Source organism: Bos javanicus, chromosome 4 (genome assembly GCF_032452875.1).
Source record: "Bos javanicus breed banteng chromosome 4, ARS-OSU_banteng_1.0, whole genome shotgun sequence".
Taxonomy (NCBI): Eukaryota; Metazoa; Chordata; class Mammalia; order Artiodactyla; family Bovidae; genus Bos; species Bos javanicus.
The window spans coordinates 74,295,960-74,319,063 of NC_083871.1; the positions used below are offsets into that span (position 1 = coordinate 74,295,960).

Here is a 23,104-nt window from a genome sequence, read left to right on the forward strand (position 1 = left end):
ATATAATTTTGTTTTATGACTTGATCCCTGCCAAACTCTACCACTTGACTGTTAATCATTTAGTGTCTTATTGTTCCTCTAAGCCAACACCTTTGTCCCAGACTCATACCCTTGCATTTGCTGGGCCACCTGGTAAGAAAAGCCCACTCATTGGAAAAGAGCCTAATGCTGGGAATCATTGAGGGCAGGAGGAGAAGGGCATAACAGAGGAGGAGATGGTTGGATGGCATCACCAACTCAATGGTTATGACTTTGAGCAAACTCCAGGAGATAGTGAAGGACAGAGAAGACTGGTGTGCTGCAGTCCATGATGTCGCAAAGAGTCAGACATAACTTAGTGACTGAACAACAACAGCTGCCTGCAATACTCCTCCCCCATGACTTTACCCTGGCCTACTTCTTGTTATTCATGTCACAGGTATCCCACATTGCAGGCGGATTCTTCACTGAGCCACCAGGGAAGCCCAAAGCAATATAAGGTGAGGTCATAATCTGAAATCGGAATGTTGGAGGTATCCTGTTACTGATCATGTCAACACAAAGGGTACAAGCACAGTAGGAGATGGTTGTAAAATACAGTGCATTTGCATTAGTGATGAGGAGGTCAAATAGCTCAGAGTAAAATCTTTGTATTGGAGTGAATCTGAATATCTCTGTAGTTTCACATCTTCTTTTCCACATTCATAACTCTGATAAGGAAACCAGCAGGGAACCTATGTATTGAATTAGCCAGAAAGTTCACTAGGCTTTTTCCATAAAATCTCAATGGAAAAACACAAACATTTTGGCCAACCCATTGTTTTACTTACTATGTTTTGTGTTCTTTTTGTCAAGTCAGAATTGTACAAAAGGAACTCAATGTATTTCCTCAGAATAAATACACTTTTCAGTAAATTGAGGTAATCCATTTTGCTTAAATGTTGAAAGAGTCCTTCAGGCTGTGGTTATTTAAATTACATATATTTTTTTTTTAAGGTAATACAATAAAAGATACCTTTGACTTATACTGTACAGATAGATTGCAGACTCTTTTGTAAGACAGTGGTATTCAAAGGTGGGTTATTTTTTAGATTTTTTAAATACAATCACCAATTGCACTGAAAACCTAAAATTCAGAACTTTGAATGTCATTAGAAGGGTGGTAACTAACAAATAAAAGATTTTGCATTCTCTGCCTCCCTTGTTCAACAAAGTGAAATTTTTAGCCCTTTCCTCCTAGGCTCTCATTTGACCAGTCTCTCTGCATGTGGCCTAAATACCACTAAGGGGATTCTGTTAAGGAAAATAACTATGTGTTGGGACCAAGAGTCTATTTATTCATGTAATTACTGGAATGGGAAGCACCAGATCCATTAGGTGCTGCCATTTTTGTTTTGTCGAGGCTGTGGTTTTTCCTGTGGTCGTGTATGGATGTGGGAGTTGGACTGTGAAGAAGGCTGAACACCGAAGAATTTATGCTTTTGAACTGTGGTGTTGGAGAAGACTCTTGAGAGTCCCTTGGACTGCAAGGAGATCCAACCAGTCCATTCTGAAGGAGATCAGCCCTGGGATTTCTTTGGAAGGAATGATGCTAAGGCTGAAACTCCAATACTTTGGCCACCTCATGCGAAGAGTTGACTCATTGGAAAAGACTCTGATGCTGGGAGGGATTGGGGGCAGGAGGAGAAGGGGACGACAGAGGATGAGATGGCTGGATGGCATCACTGACTCGATGGACGTGAGTCTGGGTGAACTCCAGGAGTTGGTGATGGACAGGGAGGCCTGGCGTGCTGTGATTCATGGGGTCGCAAAGAGTCAGACATGACTGAGTGACTGAACTGAACTGAACTGAATATATATTGGAATACATTTTAGGATTAACTTAATGGATGTCCTACAAACAGATTGTAACTTCTTTCATTTTCCCCTGTGCTATATATTAATTTCTTATTAGTTATCTATCCCATTCATAGTAATATATATATATGTCAATCCTAACCTCCCGATCCATCTCCCATCCCCTTTCTTTCCCTTTCTCTCTCTTGGTATCCATATCTTTTTTCTCTACCTCTGTGTCTCTATTTATGTTTGCATATAGGTTTATCTGTACTATTTTTCTATATTCCACATATATGGATAAATATATATATATATTTTCTTCTAACTTTGATGACAGTCTCTTAAGTTCATCCATATCTATGCAGATGTCACAATTTTGTTCCTTTTTATGGCTGCGGTATTCCACTGTATATATGTAAGCATATCTTCTTTATCAATTCCTCTGTTGATAAATATTTAGGTTGCTTCCATATCCTGGCTCTTGTAAACAGTGCCGCTGTGAACACTGTGGTGCATGTATCTTTTTGAATTATGGTTTTCCCTGTGTATATGCCCAGTAGTGGGATTGCTGGGTTGTGGGATTGCTGGGTTATATGTTTGCTGGGTTACAGTTCTATTTTCAGCTTACGGAACTTTCATACTGTTTTCCATAGTGGCTGTATCAATTTATATTCCCACCTGCAGTGTAACAGGGCTCCCTTTTCTCCACACCCTCTGCAGCATTTATTGTTTATAGGTTTTTTTTATGATGGTCGTTCTCACTGGTGTAAGGTGGTACCTCATTGTACTTTGATTTGCATTTGTTTAAAAATGAGTGATGTTGAACATCATTTCATGTGCCTCTTGGTCATCTGTATGTCTTTGGAAAATGTATATTTAGGTCTTCCATCCATTTTTTGATTGGGTTGTTTGGTTTTTTAAGTATTGAGCTGCATGAGTTGTTTCTAAATTTTGGAGATTAATCTTTCATCAGTGGTTTCATTTGCAAATATTTTCTCCCATTCTGAGGGTTGTCTTTTTGTCTTGTTTATGGTTTCCTTTGCTGTGCAAAAGCTGTTAACTAGGTCCCATTTGTTAAATTTTGCTTTTATATTCATTAGGAGGTGGGTCAGAAAAAATCCTGCCGGGATTAATGTCAAAGAGTGTTCTGCCTATGTTTTTCTCTAAGAATTTTATAGTGCCTGGCCTTACATTCAGTTCTTTAATCCATTTCGAGTTTATTTTTGTGTATAGTGTTAGAGGCTTGTGGTGGTGGTGGTGGTTTAGTAGGTAAGTTGTGTCTACTCTTGTGACCTCATGGACTGTATCCCTCGGGCTTCTCTGTCCATGGGGTTTTCCAGGCAAGAATACTGGAGTGGGTTGCCATATCCTTCCCCAGGGGATCTTCCTGACACAGGCATCAAACATGGGTTCCTGCATTGCAGGTAGATTCTTTACCAACTGAGCCACCAGGGAAGCCCCAGAGGCTGTTGTAGTTTCATTTAGTTTCATTCTTTTACATGTAACTGTCCAGTTTTCTCAGCCCTACTTACTGAAGAGGCTTTTCGCCATTGTACGTACTGTCTTCCTTTGTCTTAGTTTAAGTAACCATAAGAGTCTTGTTTTATCTCTGGGCTTCCATCCTGTTCCACAGGTCTGTATTTCTGTTTTTGTGCCAGGACCATGCTGTCTTGTTTACTGTAGATTCATAGTTTAGTCTGAAGTTAGGGAGCCTGATTGTTCTGCTCTGTTTTTCTTTCTCAAGATTGCTTTGGCTCTTCGGGGTCTTTTGTGTTTCCATACAAATTGTAAAAATTTTTGGTCTAATTCCATGAAAAATGCCATTGGTTATTTGATAGGGATTGCACTGAATCTGTAGATTGCTTTTGGTAGTATAATTATTTCCATGATATTGATTCTTCCAGCCCAAGAACATAGCACATCTTTTCATGTGTTTATGTCATCTTTCATTTCTTTCTTTAGTATCTTATGCTTTTCTGAGTACAGGTCTTTTGCCTCCTTAGGTCAGTTTATTCCTAGGTATTTTATTCTTTTTGTTGCAATGGTAAATGGGATTGTTTCCTTAATTTCTTTCTAATTTTTTGTTGCTATCTGTATAGGAATGCAAGAGATTTCTGTGTATTTATTTGTATCCTGCAAGTTTACCAAATCCATTGATTAACACCAGTAGTTTTCTGGTGGCATCTTTAGGATTTTCTATGTATAATGTTATGTCATCTGCAAACGGTGATAATTTTACTATTTCTTTTCCAATTTGTATTTCTTTCATTTCTTTTTCTTTAATTGCTGCAGCTAGGACTTTCAAAATGATGTTGAATACTAGTGGTGAGAGTGGACCTCCTTGTCTTGTCTCTGATCTTAGAGGAAATGCTTTCAGCTTTTTGTAATTGAGAATAATGTTTACTGTGGGTTTTTCATATATGATCGTTATTATGTTAAGGTATGTTCCCTCTATGCCCACTTTCTGGAGCATTTTTATCCAAGCTTCTAGACTTTTAAAACAATTTGGGATAACTAATATCTTTTTATCAGTTTAAATATCAAGATGTCTACTATGTGCTGGACATTGTGTTAGATGCTCAAGATGCATCCACCGAAAAAGACTGGCACAACCCCTGCCTTCGTAGGTCTTGTTCTTTATTGAAAATGATACTTTTTTTTTTTTTAATCTGCAGATGGCACAGTAATCCTTGATGATTATTTGGGTTGGGGCATGAACAAAAGGGGCTTTGAATAAGTTAGTGAATTCAGGAGACATGAAAATAGGAACAGAGTTAAGGTTGTGTTGATGATGAGTTCAGTTTGGAGCCATGTTTCATTTAAAGCTTCCCTGGTGGATCAGATGGTAAAGAATCCACCTGCAATGCAGGAGACCCAGATTCGATCACTGGATTAGGAAAATCCCCTGAAGAAGGAAAGGCAACTCACTCCAGTATTCTTGTCTGGGAAATCCCACGGACAGAGCAGCCTGGCAAGCTCCAGTACATGGGGTCTCGAAGAGTCAGATGTGACCGAGTGACTAAATGCTTAAGATGTCTAACAAGCAAGAGGCTTAATGAGTCTAGACCTGTAAGAGATCTAAGATAGAGTTAGGGGTCACCGAGTACTAGATAATCACAGAAGTCTTTGGAGATAGATGAGCTCACACAAGAAAGATGTGTAGATGAGAGAAAAAAGGAGGCCTAAGATAGCTCTGTGCAAAATATAACACACAGAGAATAAATGTGGGAGGTTGTCTACAAAGGAGAAGGGGAAAAAAAGATCATGCAATTTAGGGTCAAAGCTCCAGCTAACCCTAGGAAACCAGTAACCCTAGGAAAGCCAGTATTCCAAGGTGATGACTGAGTGGTAAAGATACATTAAACCTCTTTACCTCCCCCATTATCAACAACAAGACAAATGAAAAATAAGAAAGCACTAGTGGAAATAGTCTGAAAGGATTCTTTTAATCTCTTTGACTGAACTCTTACTTGAGGATGATTGGAAGCTCTTGTTTTTCTCCAAGCATACCAATCTTCACTATTTTATTAAAAATGCAATGTTGTCTATTTTATTCAGCAAGATTTTAAGGGTATGGAAAATATTTCAGTCATACAACTTGAGAGAGACTACAGTTGACGTCTCTCTCCCCATTTATTTTTTCCTTTTTATATTTTTTCCTATAAATAACTAAAACTTTATTTAGATAAATTAAGCATAAAAATAATTTATTGGAAAGGTATCAGCTAGCTCACAGAATTTTTTAAAAGGCAGTGGGTGGGGAAATTGATATAGAACCAGGCTCAGAAAACAGTAGGAACCAGGCTCAAAAAACAACAGGAAGCTTCAGGGTTCTAGTTATAGAAACTCATTTGCAGTTTTGTTTTATTTTGTTTTAAGTCTTTACAGCCAAGATTAATAAACTCCAACTGCTTTAGTCCCCTTAAATCTCTTCACTTAAAAATCAATGCCTAGGGAGATACAAAGTCCACTAATTCTATTTTGGTTATATGTCTCCTCCTTAATGAAGAGGGTCAGGGAAATTTATTGAGGGTCTCTTTGGGACTGTAGACAATGAGGAAGAGTCAATTACCCACACAGGAATAAGTATGCCATTATCAAAACAGGAAAGGATGACCGCTGGGTGGCTACAAAACTGTACTTTACTCTTAAACAAACATTCTTATACTAAATTCTTAAAGTAAGCAAACTACAAGCATTTTAAACTTCAAATTACACAAACTCCAATTTTCCAGATTTATTCTCCTGTATCCTCTGATTTTTAAAAAGCAGCTTTATTGAAACATATGGCACTGTTCAGCTGGTAAAGAATCTGCCTGCCAATGCAGACAACACAGGAGACGTGAGTTCGATCCCTCAGTTGGGAAGAGTCCCTGGAGAAGGAAATGGCAACTCACTCCAGTATTCTTGCTTGGAGAATTCCATGGCGGGAGGACCCTGGCTGGCTACAATCCATGTTGCAAAGAGTCAGACAGGACTGAGCACACATGCCTCATTGCACTGTAACAAACTGAACATATACATTTCTCAGGTTAAGATTTGCATTTGTATATAACCTGAAATCATCTGCATTATCAAGAAAATGAGCACACACCCAACCTTCAAAATGTCTTCATGCCCATTTGCAGTCCCTACCACCTGCACCTCTCTGCTCCATCTCCTGACAGTCCAAGGCAACTGCTGATCTGTTGTCTGCTAATACTCATTTCCATTCCCTAGAATTTTATGTAAGAGGAATCATGTAGTATATACTCCATTTTGCTGGTATTTCACTCAGCGTAATTATTTTGACCTTCATCCATATGATTACTAGCAAAACAGTTCATTTTCTTCCCACTGTTTAGTTAGTATTTTATTGTATGGCTTTAGCATAGTTTCTTTATCAATTAGCTATTAAGATTCAGTTTTTGTCTGTTGCAAATAACGTTGCTATGAACATTCATGTACAATTCTTTGTATGGACATGTGCTTTTAATTTCTCTTAATACCTATAACTAGCATGACAAAGTACTAAAATAGGTGTACATTTCACTTTAAGCATGGCAAAACTATTTTCCAAAGGATTGTTTCATTTTACATTCTTACCAGCAGTGCATATGGCTTTCAGTACACTAAATCCTGGCAAATAGTTCTGGGATAGTCCTTTTTAAAAATATTAGAGAACCTACTTGATATATAGTAAATCTCATAGTGGTTTAGATTTTCTCTAATGACTGTTGTTAGACATTATTTTCTTTTTATATTTGCATTTATGTAGATTTTTAGGTATTCAAAACATTGCCCTTTTTTTCTTGAATTGTTACTTTATTGAATTTTGAGACACTGCAGTCTAGATGCAAGTCTTTATCAGATATGTGATTTGCAAACTTTTTCTCTCAGTCAATGGCTTGGAGTTTTATTCCCAATGATAAAGTGTTATTTATCATCTTTCAAAAAGCAAAAATTATTGGATAAGTCAAATTTATTGTTATTGCTTTTAAGTTTACCATACTTTCAGTGTTGCAGTTAAGAAATATTTGCTTAAACCAAAGTCAAAGATTTTATACCATCAAGTTTTCTTTTTAGGAATTTTACAGTTTGAGGTTTTATATTTGAAATTCACTGGTATTTTCCTTTAAAGTTCCTCTTTTCACTTTTTAAAGTTTTACAGGCTTCCCTGATAGCTCATTTGGTAAAGAATTCACCTTCAGTGCAGGAGACCCGGTTCAATTCCTGGGTCGGGAAGATCCCCTGCACAAGGGATAGACTACCCACTCCAGTATGCTTGGGCTTCCCTTGTGGCTCAGCTGGTAAAGAATCTGCCTTCAACGCAAGAGATGTAGGTTCAATCCCTGGGTTGGGAAGATCCCCGGGAGAAGAGAAAGGTGACCCACTCCAGTAATCTGGCCTGGAGAATTCCATGGATCATATAGTCCATGGGGTCACAGGGTCTGACACAATGAGACTTTCACTTACTCACTCATTTTGGAGAATGTTGAACATATTTGAAAATGAACAAGATAATATAACGAACACCTATTACTTAGTCCTAAGAATTATTAACTCACTGCCAATTAGGCTTTATTCATACCCTGCTGCTGCTGCTAAGTCGCTTCAGTCGTGTTCGACTCTGTGCGACCCCATAGACGGAAACCCACCAGGCCCCGCTGTCCCTGGGATTCTCCAGGCAAGAACACTGGAGTGGGTTGCCATTTCCTTCTCCAATGCATAAAAGTGAAAAGTGAAAGTGAAGTCGCTCAGTCGTGTCCGACTCTTAGCGACCCCATGGACTGCAGCCTACCAGGCTCCTCCGTCTATGGGATTTTCCAGGCAAGGGTACTGGAGTGGGGTGCCATTGCCTTCTCCCATTCATACCCTAATCACTTCCATTTCTTAGTATTACTTTAAAGGAAAATTGACATCATATAATTCTATCTATAAAAATTTCAGTATGTATCTCTAAAAAGGTTCTTAATTAAATCACAATACCACTATCATACCATAAATATTTAAATATGATTTCTTCATGGTATCAAATATCGTTAGTATTCAAATTTCCACATCTCAAAAATGTCCTTTCAATCAATGCAGTGTGTGGACCTATACTCCATTTTATTACTATTATTATTGTTTTTTACTATTTTAATTTTATGTATTTATTAACTTGAAGTATAGTTGACATATAATATTATGTTGTAGGTACATAATATAGTGATTCACAATTTTTAAAAGCTATATTCCATTTATACTTATTATAAAATAATAACTATATTTCCTGTGTTGTATCATATATTCTCATAGCTTATTTCATGCCTATAATTCCCTACCAATATTGCTCCTCCCCACCTTCCCTCTCCCCACTGGTCACCACTAGTTTGTTTCTTTTTTGTTATACTCACTGGAAAATCCCATGGACAGAGGAGTCCATGAGGTCGCTAAATTAAGTCGGACACGACTAAGCGACTTCACTTTCACTCTTCACTTTCATGCATTGGAGAAGGAAATAGCGACCCACTCCAGTGTTCTTGCCTGGAGAATCCCAGGGACAGGGGAGCCTGGTGGGCTGCCATCTATGGGGTCGCACAGAGTCAGACACGACTGAAGCAACTTAGCAGCAGCGGCAGTTGGTTGTATTTTTTAGATTCCACATGTATGTGGTATCATATAGCATTTGTTTTTCTGTGTCTGACATACTTCACTCTACAACAGTTTTGTTTTCTCCAACTTTCCGCCTGTAAATTCTCTAACCTGAAAGATAGTGAGCTTCCTATTAGTTTTAGACATTGCAACTCTACAACAACTGGAGCTGCTCTCACAGCAAAATTACACAAACAAAACATTACTTTGTTTCTTCTAAAAATCTCTGTTCATATACTATGAGAAGAACCCCCACCATGTAGTTAATTGATATCTTCACATCCATCATCTCAATTTTGCTTTTGTTTTGTTGAGAACATTTACTTCTATTTGTAGCAAATTTCAAATCCAGTGGACCATTGAACAGTGCCAGAGTTAAGAATGCCGACCTTCTGCACAGTCAAAAATCCCAGTATAATTTATAATCTGCCCTCCAGATCCTCAGTTGCTCTGGATCCTAAAATTCAGCCAACCACAGATCATGAAGTACTGCAGTGTTTACTACTGAAAAAAATCTATATGTAAGGGGACCCAGACATTTCAAACCTATGTTGTTCAAGGGTCAGTTTTGTATAATATGGTACCATCAAGTATAGTCACCATATTTCAGATCCTCAGGCTGCTAATATTTTTGCATATTTAAAAGTTATTTTTCTATACCTGAAAGTTTATATCCTTTTACCAACCTCCCCTTTCTTCCCCCACCTCCAGCTGCCAACAACCACTTTTATATTCCATGATTTTTTTTTTTAACTTTCCTCATATAAGTGATTCTGCACAGTATTTGTCTTTCTCTGATTGGTTTATTTTCCTTAAAATGGATGCCCTCAAGGTCTATCCATGTTGTCCCAAATAATAGGATTTTCTCTTTTATGACTGAGTAATGAGTGTGGCTTCCCTGGTAGCTCAGACAGTAAAGCGTCTGTCTGCAATGTATGAGTGTATCCTATTTTCTTTATCCATTTATTCATTGATGAATACTTAGGGATTTTTCATGTCTTATCTCTTGTAAATAATGCCGTGATGAATATAGGGGAGCAAATATTTTTTCTTTCCCTTCAGATAAATACCCAGAATTAGAACTGCTGGATTACATGGTAGTTCCTTTCATTTTTTTGAGGAAACTCCATACAGTTTTCTACAGCAACTGTACCAATTTACATTCCCTCTGATAATACACAGGGGTTTCTTTTTCTCTAAGTCCTCATGAGCATTTTTTATCTCTTGTCTTCTTGATGAATCCATTCTAACTGATAAAAGATGATATCTCATTGTGGCTTTGATGTTCATTTCTTTGATTAGAGACATTGAACATATGTGCATACATACGTGTTGGCCATTTGTATGCCATCTTTGGAAAAAGTGTCTATTCAGTTCCTTTGCCTAATTATAAAAACATAAAACATTCCATTGCTTCCTCTAAACTGATTGTTATAGTAGAATCACTTGGATTTTTTTTTTTGTCTTTTTGTTTGTTTTTGGATTACATCTTTGTACCAGAAGCTGGATTGTTAGAAGTATAAATACTGTTGTCCCCAGGTATCCATTGAGGATTGGTTTCAGGACTCCCACAGATAATAAAATCCATGGATTCTCAAGTATCTTTTTAAAAATGGCATAGTATTTGCATATAACCTGCTGCATATAATCCAATGTACTATAAATTTACCTCTATATTATTATAATACCTAATAGAATGTAAATGCTATGTAAATAGTTGCCAGGTATATGGCAAATTCAAGTTTTGTTCTTTGGAACTTTATGGAATTTGTTCCCAATATTTTCCATCTGAGGTTAGTTGAATCTGCATATGTGCAACCTGCTGATGATAGGCTAACTGTATATATATTATATATATATATATATATATATATATATATATCTGTTATGGTTTTAGCTATTTTTATCAAAAACAGGTAAATTCCAGAGTCAAGACTATGGTTTTTCCAGTGGTCATGTATGGATGTGAGTTGGACTATAAAGAAAGCTGAGCACTGAAGAATTGGTGCTTTTGAACTGTGGTATTGGAGAAGACTCTTGAGAGTCCCTTGGACTGCAAGGAGATCCAACCAGTCCATACTAAGGGAGATCAGTCCTGGGTGTTCATTGGAACAACTGATGTTTAAGTTGAAACTCCAATACTTTGGCCACCTGATGCAAAGAGCTGAGTCATTTGAAAAGACCCTGATGATGGGAAAGATTGAGGGCAGGACGAGAAGGGGGTGACAAAGAATGAGATGGTTGGGTGGTATCACCGACTCGATGGACATGGGTTTGGGTGGGCTCTGGGAGTTGGTGATGGACAGGGAGGCCTGGCGTGCTGTGGTTCATGGGGTCGCAAAGAGTCAGACACAACTGAGCGACTGAACTGAACTGAATATAATCTATTGGGCATCTCCCATTAGGTTCATCAATTTCCTGTCAAGTTAAGTGTGGAGATTACTGGCTTTACACAGGTGCAGCCTGCTATCCCCTTGCTTTGAACCCATGCAATGAACCCTTCATGTCCCACTCTGAGACTTCAGTTATGTTGTGAAATGCCTATGAAAGTGGATCAATACTCCTCTATGACTAATATTGTTTTAAAATGTAATGCCTCAGTTCAGTTCAGTCGCTCAGCCGTGTCCAACTCTTTCCGACCCCATGGACTGCAGCACGCCAGGCCTCCTTGTCTATCACCATCTCCCAGAGTTTACTCAAACTCATGTCCTTTGAGTTGGTGATGCCATCCAATCATTTCATTCTCTGTCATCCCCTTCTCCTCTCACCTTCAATCTTTGCCAGCATCAGGGTCTTTTCAAGAGAATTAGCTCTTTGCATCAGATGGCCAAAATATTGGAGTTTCAGCTTCAATATCAGTCCTTCCAATGAACATTCAGGACTGATTTCCTTTAGGATGGACTGGTTGGATCTCCTTGCAGTCCAAGGGACTCTCAAGAGTATTCTCCAACACCACAGTTCAAAAGCACCAATTCTTCAGTGCTCAGCTTTCTTTATAGTCCAACTCTCACATCCATACATGACTACTGGAAAAACCATAGCTTTGACTAGATGGACCTTTGTTGGAAAAGTAATGTCTCTGTTTTTTAATATACTGTCTGGGTTGGTCATAACTTGTCTTCCAAGGAGTAAGTGTCTTTTAATTTCATGGCTGCAGTCAACATCTGCAGTGATTTTGGAGCCCCCAGAAATAAAGTCTGCCACTGTTTCCACTGTTTATCCATCTATTCGCCATGAAGTGATGGGACCTGATGCCATGATCTTAGTTTTCTGAATGCTGAACTTTAAGCCAACTTTTTCACTCTCTTTCACTTTCATCAAGAGGCTCTTTAGCCAAAGAATGCTCAAACTACCACACAATTGCACTCATCTCACACGCTAGTAAACTAATGCTCAAATGTCCCAAGCACAGTTCAAAAATATCCTCAGGAAGTCACATGGGACTGTGTATCTACGTGCCATTTTCTTGTAGCAGTGGTCAGCTCAATAATGCCTATTTTGTATTAATTCTTACCCACTTTTGTGCTTCAGGACACATTTGCCATTCCTGCTCCTTGGGGTCATATTTCTAAGATAATGATCTACATGTAAGTCTTTGTCTCCAGCTCTGCTTTCAGAGAACCCAAGCTTAGACTAATCTGATTTATGCCTCAAGCAACCCTAGTAAGCAGACCTTTAGAATGGGATTATAAAGCTGGATAAACCACAGGTCAGACAGCAATGTGGACATACTTCTTGATGGTAAGTGGGATGGTGAAATCCACTGATACTGGATAGCATCACAATTACCATGATTCTCATCCATGGATTGTGAAATGATGCAAAATAGTGGTGTAGTGACTGTGGCCCTTGAACAATATGGGCAAGGTGTTACTATATGTATATTGAGTTGGCTGGTGTTTATTAACTCATAAGAAAACATTGAATAAAGGAGTTATCAGGATCAAGTCAGTCATCTACCGATTCAATAAACTCAGATTCAGGTAGCATCTAGGTCACCTTTTAAAGAGACCCTCATTTACTATATCTGCATATAAGATTATACAGTTGATTCTTAAACAACCTGGGAGTTAGGAGAGTTGGCACTCCTCTCAGTGGAAAACCTGTCTATAAGTTTACAGGTGGCCTTTTGCATTCAGGCTTCTGCATTCACTGATCCAAACAACCACAGATTGTATAGTATTATAGTACATATTTATTGAAAAAAATCCATGTGTAACTAGACCCCCACAATTCAAATTTGTGGTGTTCAGAGTCAACTTTATTTAATATCAGTTAAACCAATTAAAAGCATTTAATGTGCTGTGCTTAGTCACTCAGTTGTGTCCAACTCTTTGCAACTATAGTCCACCAGGCTTCTCTGTCCATGGGCATTCTCCAGGCAAGAATACTGGAGTGGGTTGCCATGCCCTCCTGCAGGGGATCTTCCTGACCCAGGGATCAAACCTCTGTCTCCCGCATTGCAGGTAGATTCTTTACCATCTGAGCCATGAGGGAAACCTGAAAAGGACTTAATAGAATTGCTCTAATATGGCACCTTCCACACTGAGAAAAGTTGCACATTACAACAGCTACTTTTCATAAGCCACATCACTTGATGTTTTGTTTTGTTTTCCAATTTTAAACATATATAATACACCTATGAAAATGTCCCTCTCTCCCATTTATTATTCTAGAAGTTAACATACTTTTGCTCTGAAAATAAGATTAGTAAATATTTAGTCTTTGCAAACCAAATGCTTTCTGTTGCCACTACTCAAATCTGCTGTTGATAGCACAAAAGCAGCAATAGATGGTACATAAACAAATGGGTGTGCTGCTGTTCCAGTAGCAAGTTTTTTTCAGTAGCAGACTGCATTTGGCCCACAAGCCAGGTTTGGCAGATTTTTATATTAATGGGTGACTTGCGAACTCTACTAATCTGAAGTGGGGTCCAGAGAAAGAAGCTGCTTTGTAATTCCAGGTCCAAGTTACAGGTCCAGACTATGGAGAAGATTCTCAATTATGCAGGCCATATGACCCCACAGATCCAACGGTACTAACCTTATTTATTATGTAACAGATGCTAACTGGAGCCTCTGGCAAACTGCTAGAAGGCTTGTATTACACAGACCAAATGCAGATCCTCACCTCAAAACACACAGAATACTTCTTGATTTCTGCTATGGTACTTCTTTGACACCACTGTATATGAAACCCTGCCACATCCTGATCAGGATTCATGCATGTGTACCCAGGAAGTCCAGGGTGATTAGTAGTTCCTGAGCCTACCATAATAAGTGGTACAGGAACTGATGGTCAAAGACTCTTGCCTTTCATTACCTGGGTAGGTAGTTCCAAGATGTATTTTATGAGACTTCCCAGAGGCAACTGTGGGAGAGTACTGGTTATCCCTAGTGATGGTCAACTCACTTATGCAGCCTTCTGTTTGCTTTCCCTTTTGCATTTTACTTTTCTCATCTATCAGTTTTGCTTCCTGGGATTACTTTCCCCAAAACAACACCTGTATCCAAATATTTGTCTCAGACTCATTTTAGCAAAACCCAATGTTAGATATTCTGTTAAAACTCATTTTAAATGCACAAAATAAAACTTCATTATTTTAATCTTCCCAGATAAGAACAAGAGGGTTTTTATGCATTCATTTATTTATGAGGAAACAAAATATCCCCCCAAAACTACTTTAAAACACAACAGCAACAAAATAAAGGCGTCTGAATCTTCTTTTCTTCCTCATAGGAAGGAATGATATATTTGAACATAGATTTAGAAATCAGACGTAACTAAACAATCAGTAAACTGAGCTGATCAGCAGTGTTTGATATAATTTCAGGGTTCATACATGATGCTTCTGTAGTTCTGTGTAAGGAAGTTAAACTCAGAGGAACTTTGTATTTTTACAGATGGAAATATAAATCAGTTATCCCTTTGAGAATTTTTCTACTTCCTCTAATCTTTTGTATGACTTCTTTTGCTTAGCTTTTGGCAGGGAAAGTTAGGCAACACTGAGGTAGAATATTCAGGAAAGAGACAACAGGAATAAACATAGGAGCTTCTAACGCAGTTCATTTATTTTGAATCATAAGTGGTGTCATAGCATGTAGGTTTACTTTTAACTTAGATGTAGAGGGGAAAAAATCAAGATAAATGGTAGTTCTCCCTCCTCTGTTCACATATTTTTTTGTTCTTTAATTCCCTAAACTAGAGATGCGCTGAGTATAACACAATGTGTCACTCTTAAATGGGTTGCTATTTCTAGCTGTCACTTTTGATCAGAAGGCACACAGGTCTGGGGCATGAAACTTGCAAATAAAAATCAGGGAAATAAAAACAATTTCCATTTCCACTTAAAAATTCACAAACTGCAGTGCTCTGAACAGCATGGGGTAGTTAAAAACATGTCTTTCATTTGTCTTGCTTCTACAGAAAATACAATTTGGAGAAGGAACAAATGTCGAAAATATATTTTTCACTTTCTTGAATATTTGGGAATGCTGTGAAGAAATCACTTAATTTAAAAAGGACTATGAAATCTTGTTTCTCTCCTGTCTTGGATCTAATGTGGCCAAAAAGACAATTATGTGAAATTTTCACACACTGGTTGATAGAAACATTTTGCATTATCTCCCCAAATAGGCAGAATTTTCAAAACGAAACACAGCTTTCAAGTTCCCCATTGGTTCTTGACTCTATAAATCAAGTGCTTTCTTATAACAGCTGTGACAGAAGCTGAAACAATACTTAGAATAAAGAAATAATCAACATCTAATTTCATGACTAGTTAAATCTCAGTTTGCTTTCTCTGTCTTCAGAATCTTGTTTGCCACAATGACTTCTCTTAGAAATCATCAAATTATTAATGTTGAGTTTTTCTCTCTGGATCATGGCCTTTCACCCATCTTTTGCTCCGGGAAACAAATTTTTTCATATATGATGACTAAAAAGCCGCATGAGATAAAAATCTATTTTATTATGTATGAATAATCATGGGCCTACTGATTCTACTTGTTTTAGAAAAAATATATATTTTTTTAAATGTAATTCTCTTAATGCTTTAATATCATTTTGATCAGTTTCGGGTGACTTTTGTGTCAAATCTGGTCAACTGAACTCAACTAAAAGTTTAAAATGATTTCCTAAAACGTGGTTGTGTAACTGTCGTAATGGTTAAAACCTAGAACACTGGCTCTGGTGACAACACGAAATGCTGGTGATAATGTGGAGTGACACAGACTCCCACCCACTGCTGGTAGAACTGCAAAATGGTACAGTCACTTTGGAAGACTCTGGTGATTTCTTACAAAATTAAATGTTCTCCTGTCTTATCTGACTGTAGTGCTCCTTGATATTTACTCAAAGGAATTGAAAACTTATGTCTATCCTAAAACCTTCACACAGATGTATACAGACACTTTATTCATAATTGACAAAACCTAGAAGCAACCAACGCACCCCTTAGTAGGCGAATGGATAATAAACTGTGAAATATCCAGACAGTGAACTATTAATCAGTGCTGAAAAAGAATAAACTATCAAGTTATAAAAAGAGAAAGAGAAACTTAAATGCATATTACTAAGAAGCCAATCTGAGAAGGCTATATACTGTATGAGTCCAGCTATATGATGTTCTGGAAAAGACCAACTATGAAGATGATGAGATCAAACCTATTGAATGTATATCATGTATGCATGCTCAATCACTTCAGTCATGTCCGACTCTTTGCAACCCCCCTGGACTGTAGCCCACCAGGCTCCTCTGTCCATGGGATTACCAAAGGAAGAAGACTGGAGGGGATTGCAATTTCCTCCTCCAGGAGATCTTCCTGACCCAGGGATCTAACCTGTGTTTCCTTGGCTTCTGCACTGGCAGGCAGATTCTTTACCACTGAGCCATCTTGGAAGCCTAAATGTACAGCACTGAGTGAATTCTAAGGTAAACCATGAACTATGGGTGATTGTGATGTGTCAATGAAGGTTCATCTTTGTTTTTAAAAAAGTGAACCATTCCAGTGGGGGTTTATTCAGAATGGAGGAGGCTATGCTTATATGGTGGCAGAAAGTATATAGGAATTGCTGTATTTTCCTCTTAATTTTGTTGTAAACCTAAAAAACTGCTCTAAAAAAATAGTCTTTAAAAAAAATTTGACTGGGCAAAAAGTAAATGTTGGGGAGGCGGTATGTACAGATGATTATAAGAGAAGTAAGAATTTGTAATTGGAAGATACTGCATTACCAGTTAGCAGCTTGGTGATCGTGGCAGATCTCTTAAACTTTCTGGATTCCACTTCTACATCTGTCATATGAGAATAATACTTGTCTCACTAGGTTTCTCAAGGAGAATGTGAGACAATATATATATGAATACATAGTTTATCTATGATTACTCAGATTATATAATCTTTATTATAAAGTATACTAATTATAGGATGGTTGGTGGTTTTAGTCGCCGTCATGTCCGACTCTTGCGACGCCATAGACTGCAACCTGTCAGGCTCCTCTGTCCATGGGATTCTTTTGGCAAGAATACTGGAGTAGTTTGCCATTTCCTTCTCCAGGGGATCTTCCTGACCTAGGGATTGAACCCGGGTCTCCTGTGTTACAGGCAGATTATTTACCAACTGAACTACAGGGAAGCCCCAATTATAGGATAGCTTATAAGATAATAGTGATGTATTACAGATTGATTATGCATTGGAATCAACTGAGATTTTTCTTCTGTTTTTAGAAAGCTGTTCAGTGACTACTTGTTTACTTGTAATTCAGACTGTGCTACTTTTTAGAACTGAAAATTTTTATTCAGTATCATCTACTCATTTTGCTGTAAGTGAGAAGAAAGGAAAATCTACTTTCCAACCTGGGCCTGAGGTCATGTTTAAGCACATAAATAGGAAGCCAGTTTCTTTTGTTTGGATCAATGGAGAGCACAGAGATTCAATATATCTGTGTTCCATCCTCTCATGTTTAGGGATCCTTACTTTAGTTTTCTTTTAGCCCAACAGTTTCCCCTGAGATCCAGAGATCTGTAATAGCAATGACTTTAGGTCAAGAGTTCTCAGAAACAAAATGTCTTGGTAATATTAAAGGAGAAGAAAAATAAAACTTTTTCAAAGGGGATTCTGAGAAGGACTTTGGAATGAATGTAAAATACACTGTATTCAATCTTCTTTAGTCTTGTCCTTGAAAGACTATACTTGGATTATGATTTCAGTTTCAACTTCCACCCAGAATTTGTTTCCACAAGTTTTTCAGTGGGGTCGGGGCGGGGGGGGAGTCTATGTCTTTTGCCTACAACAAACAAGTGTATCTGGTGTCACTTCTCCATGGAAAGGAGCATGGCTGTAACAGAGAATAAAGAAGAGGAGCCCAGAATATCTTGGGCTATAAAGTAAAGAAAAAGTGATGAAGACATGTCAAAAGGATAGAAGAGCCAGCTTGAAGTATCTACCACAGGCCAAATGTAGGACAATTTAAAATCAAGCTAAATATCATTAATGGGTTATAAGTCATGGAATAAAACAAGAATAAACAATAAAACCAGAATCCATGTGTCTATGTTCTCATAAATAAGGGGAAAATTGGAAGTTTAACGAAATAGGGGTATTTGCATAGTTTCAAAGTACCTCCTCACAGAATACATATTAGTCCCAAGTAAATAATGAATAACTTTATAGTGATGGTGGACACAATCTTAATCAGGTGATCAACGTGACCATCATCAATAACTAGATAAGTTAAAATATTTTGCCATGCTGTAGCCTGTAATCAAGAAAACAGTATCCTATGTTTTACATGAGCCTATTCTAAGTAGAAGGATACGCTACAAAATAACTAGTCAGTAACATTCCAAGGTGTCAAGATCATAAAAACCAAGACCAAGGAATTGTTAAAGATTGAATGAAACTAAAGAGGCATGTCATTTAAATGTATTGTGGTTCTCTGTGTGATCCTTCTGCTATAAAGACATTATTGGCGTGACAAAACCCAAATGACTACTCAGATATCAGTAATGTACTAATGGTCATATTTTGGTTTGGATGGTGATATTCTGGTTACTTAGGAGAATGTGTTGTTTGTAGGGAAGACACACTAAAATATTCAAGGGTTGTAGAGCCATAGAATCTCAAATATCATCAGGGAAAAATGTCTTTGCACTGTCCTTGTGACTTGTATGTAAATTTGAGATTGTCATTTACCTATGACTCTATCAAAAACCAGTCTTTAAAGTCAGTAGTAATTATACCACAGAAAGGACTTTGCTAATTTTAATGACTTTTTTGAGCTACATAAATGAAAATAATGAAGAATTATAGAGGGAAAAGTAAAGTTTTTCTCACATCTTTCCTCCCTCCTAATCTACTCTCCAGGAATGAACATTATTGGTGCCCTGGAACATATCCTTCCTTATCTTTTCCTTTACATTTACTGGTAAAAGAATGGGCAATATATTAATAGTTAAGACCATACCAGCATGCAGACCAGACCAGACCAGACCATGCAGCGAACCAGACTGAGTTCAAATTCCTTTGCTTATTAGCATTTCCGTAAATATGAGTACATTTTTTTAACTTCTCCTGGCAGAAATGTATTTCTGCAGCAGGCTGATAACTATTTCTCTCTAACTCATTGGATATAAAGATTAAGTCATATAATACATGTGAAGACTCTAGAACTATGCTTGGCTATAACAATCTTGCTTGGTTTTTACCTTAGGCAAATGTGTCTAGTTTTTTATATATTCACACACAAAAATAAACGATGTCTAGATACTGTGATTTTATTTTTTTCATAGTCAACTTTCACCTTGTTTTTTTATTTCAATACAAATTATGATAATTTCCTAATTAAAAGTATAATTATATCTTTTCATTATGATTCCAGAGGAGAGCTGATTAGATTATCACACTCAGTTCAAAATTCTGTAACTTTAGTGGTTATCCATTTTTTTCACCAGGGACTCAAGGTTTTTCAAACTCAATAGCAGCTTCATTCATATTCATCTTTGGGGTAGTCCAGACAGCATCAAGATGTTCAACAATTTGATGGCACAATTACTCTGTTGGTGCCAGGCCATGGGCAACAGCTTATGTGCTCAGAAGTCAGGAGGTGTAACAGGGAAGCTGGCATTAGGAAAAGGAACCAAAAAGATGGGGAAAGGCTCCTCTTGAGTATGGAAGTTGGTGATAGTGGTTGAGTTGAGGATCAAGTACCCAAAGAATCAGAATTGGAATATGAGTATATGCTTATGATATCAGAAGTCACTGATGCTCAAGGCAGCCTACAAAGCTAACGGGAACCAGAGAACCTTACAGGCTTAAGAAGGAAGGCAGCAGGCCTCAGAATCTTAGCCCAAGAAGGAGCAGAATCCAGACTGGAAAAGTAGACAGTGAACACAAGTAGACACAAGCAGCAGCTAGAAAATGTATCCTTTGAAGACTGCACCAAAACTCTCCTTTACTTCAGGACATTTTCTTTGAAGGTGAGAACCAAATCCCAGCTTGTGTGAATCACCTGGAGAGAGAAAATGGCCACATTTAGTTGGACTTGAGGTACAAGGAACAAGCAGGTTCTGAGAACAGAAAGTCTAGAACCTATCATTAAAAAAAGCCACCTATAACCACAATGAAACTCAATGATTTCCAAATATGCTTGATTTTTTTTAACAATTTTTAGCTTGCAAGACAGAAATAACTTTATTGAAACATTATTCGGTCAGGGATTTTTATTTATTATTATTATTATTACTCTCTTGACCACAAAATCTTTGGTGATCAAAATCTTTGGAGCACCAAAATCTTTGCCATAATAATAACAAAGTACTGCCTCTTCTAGGAAATAAATGTTGACAATACAATAGGGAGTATTTAATACAGAGTGAAGCAAGCCAGAAAGAAAAACACCAATACAGTTTACTAACACATATATATGGAATTTAGAAAAATGGTAATGACAACCCTGTATGCGAGACAGCAAAAGAGACACAGATGTATAGAACAGTCTTTTGGACTCTGTGGGGGGGGGGGATGATTTGGTAGAATGGCATAAAACATGTATAATATCATATAAGAAACAAATCGCCAGTCCAGGTTCAATGCAGGGTACAGGAAGCTTGGGGCTGGTGCACTGGGATGACCCAGAGGGATGGTATGGGGAGGGAGGTGGGAGGGGGGTTCAGGATGGGGAACACGTGTACACCCATGGCAGATGCATGTTGATGTATGGCAAAACCAATACAATATTGTAAAGTAAAAAAAAATAATAATTAAAAAATAAATAAATAAAATTAAAAAAAAAAGAAATTTAGTTTAAAAAAAAGGAAAGAAAAATAACTTTGGTATATTGACAGTAAGCACATAGAGAAAAGAGGGAACTTCATTTTAAATTTTTATTGCAGTATAGTTGATTTACCATGTTGTGTTAGTTTCAGGTGTACATCAAAGTGCATCATTTATACATATACAAATATCTAGTCTTTTTTTAGACTGTTTTCCCATATAGGTCATTACAGAGTATTGAGTAGAGTTCCTTGTTATATACACTAGGTCCTTATTAGTTATATATTTTATATATAGTAGTGTGTATATGTCAATTCCAGTTTCCCAATTTATTCCTTCCACTCTGAGTAACCATTTTGTTTTGTTTTGGAGACAGTGAAGCAAGTAGGAAGGAAATATAACTGGGAGGCATGATTATGAAGGATAGCTTTAACTAAGGTTTTTTCCTCCCTTGCTTCAGCTTCTTGGCAAACAAAGTCAATAGTTGGCCACCATATTCTCTGCTCAAGAGATTACTGGGGTTACCACCATCACCCCCCATAGAAGCCGTCTATTCCTCTCCCTTCCCCACAGAGCAGGCACTTCCCTTTTGAGAAATTTCCAGTCCCTTCACATTAGTAAATTTAGTCACCTCCAAGCTTCAAACGTACTTTTGCACTAGCAGAGGGATGATCATTGCAACAGAAATAAAAATGCACATGATTCCGGTTACATCTGAACAGGTACTGCCCTGTAAGATTGCTGTCTATAAATGCTATTTTGCAGTTTCATGACCTGTGTCTATAATCAGCAGCTCTGATAAGCTTTGCCTTCCTTATTGCTCTCCATTTCAATGTTCACATCTTTGTCATTCTTCTTAGGTATGACTTTTAACAGAGCACATTTTACACCTCATTTCACCCACATTTGCCCAAGTACAGGCAACTATTTCATTGTCTTGAACAGCAACACTCTGAACCTAGTCAGGTGCTACCTTAATATTAGCGAAATCATGTCCATCCTTTGCCTGTGTCATGTGTCAGTATTTTACTTAAGACACAATTTTCAACATGTACTGCTTGATCTTGAACCTTCTTGATGAAGGAAATTATATGCTGAAGTTCAGTCTTATAGGTTAACAAAGTTCTCTATCAAAATAAGCTATAAGTGACTATTTATTAAACCTATGCTAACACTCAACTTGTTTTCTTAGCAAACTTGGATAACCTTAGAACAGAGAGGTGAGTTATATTAACTGTAATGCATCAATTGATGTTTCATGCCAGTTGCCTCACCCCATCACCCCCCAACAAAGGAACCAAGGAAGCAGGGATAGTCAACACTTTTCATACAGCATATTTCCTCCAGAATTTTTGTTCTGAGTTGGAGGTAAAACTTAACAGTCAAGTCTCAGAAAACTGGCCAGTTTGGGACAAATTTGTCTGTGAACAGAATCCTTTTTTAAAGAAAGATTCTGAGAATAGTTTATTTATAAAAGAAAGCCAGCAAAAAACTGGAATTTTAATTGGAATTGGAATTCCACCCAAATTATAGGTCAGTGAAATTAAAATGTACATCTGTGTATATATATATATATTTACAGATGCATATGTTTGTTCTATATATACATAAAGCCATAAATGTAGATATATAAAACTCTATAAGCCTCTCTGTAAAACTATATAAATAAATAGAACTTCTTTGATTCTTTCCCTCTAAAAATATCACATATCACTCCATTTAGCTGTTTTAAAATATATTTTAATAATTCTTTTGAATTAAAATAATAGTGCCCAGAATCAGATATAGGTAGAAGTATGAGAAGACCCAAGAGCTGGCAGACATTTCAAGCAAAGTTCCCATGGGATTTTGTGGGGAATCTAATGCTTGTGCCTATCCATATATCTTACTGGACCGCT

General features: G+C 37.4%; 1 long non-coding RNA gene across 1 annotated transcript in view; it reads left to right on the top strand.

The window, feature by feature from the left end:
• The first annotated feature begins 324 nt into the window (after nucleotides 1-324).
• The window catches only part of LOC133246263 (uncharacterized), a 72,504-nt gene continuing 49,724 nt past the window's right edge, over nucleotides 325-23,104 (top strand). The window contains exon 1 of the long non-coding RNA XR_009735989.1: nucleotides 325-479. This is a non-coding gene — a long non-coding RNA (uncharacterized LOC133246263). The remainder of the gene's footprint in view (nucleotides 480-23,104) is intronic.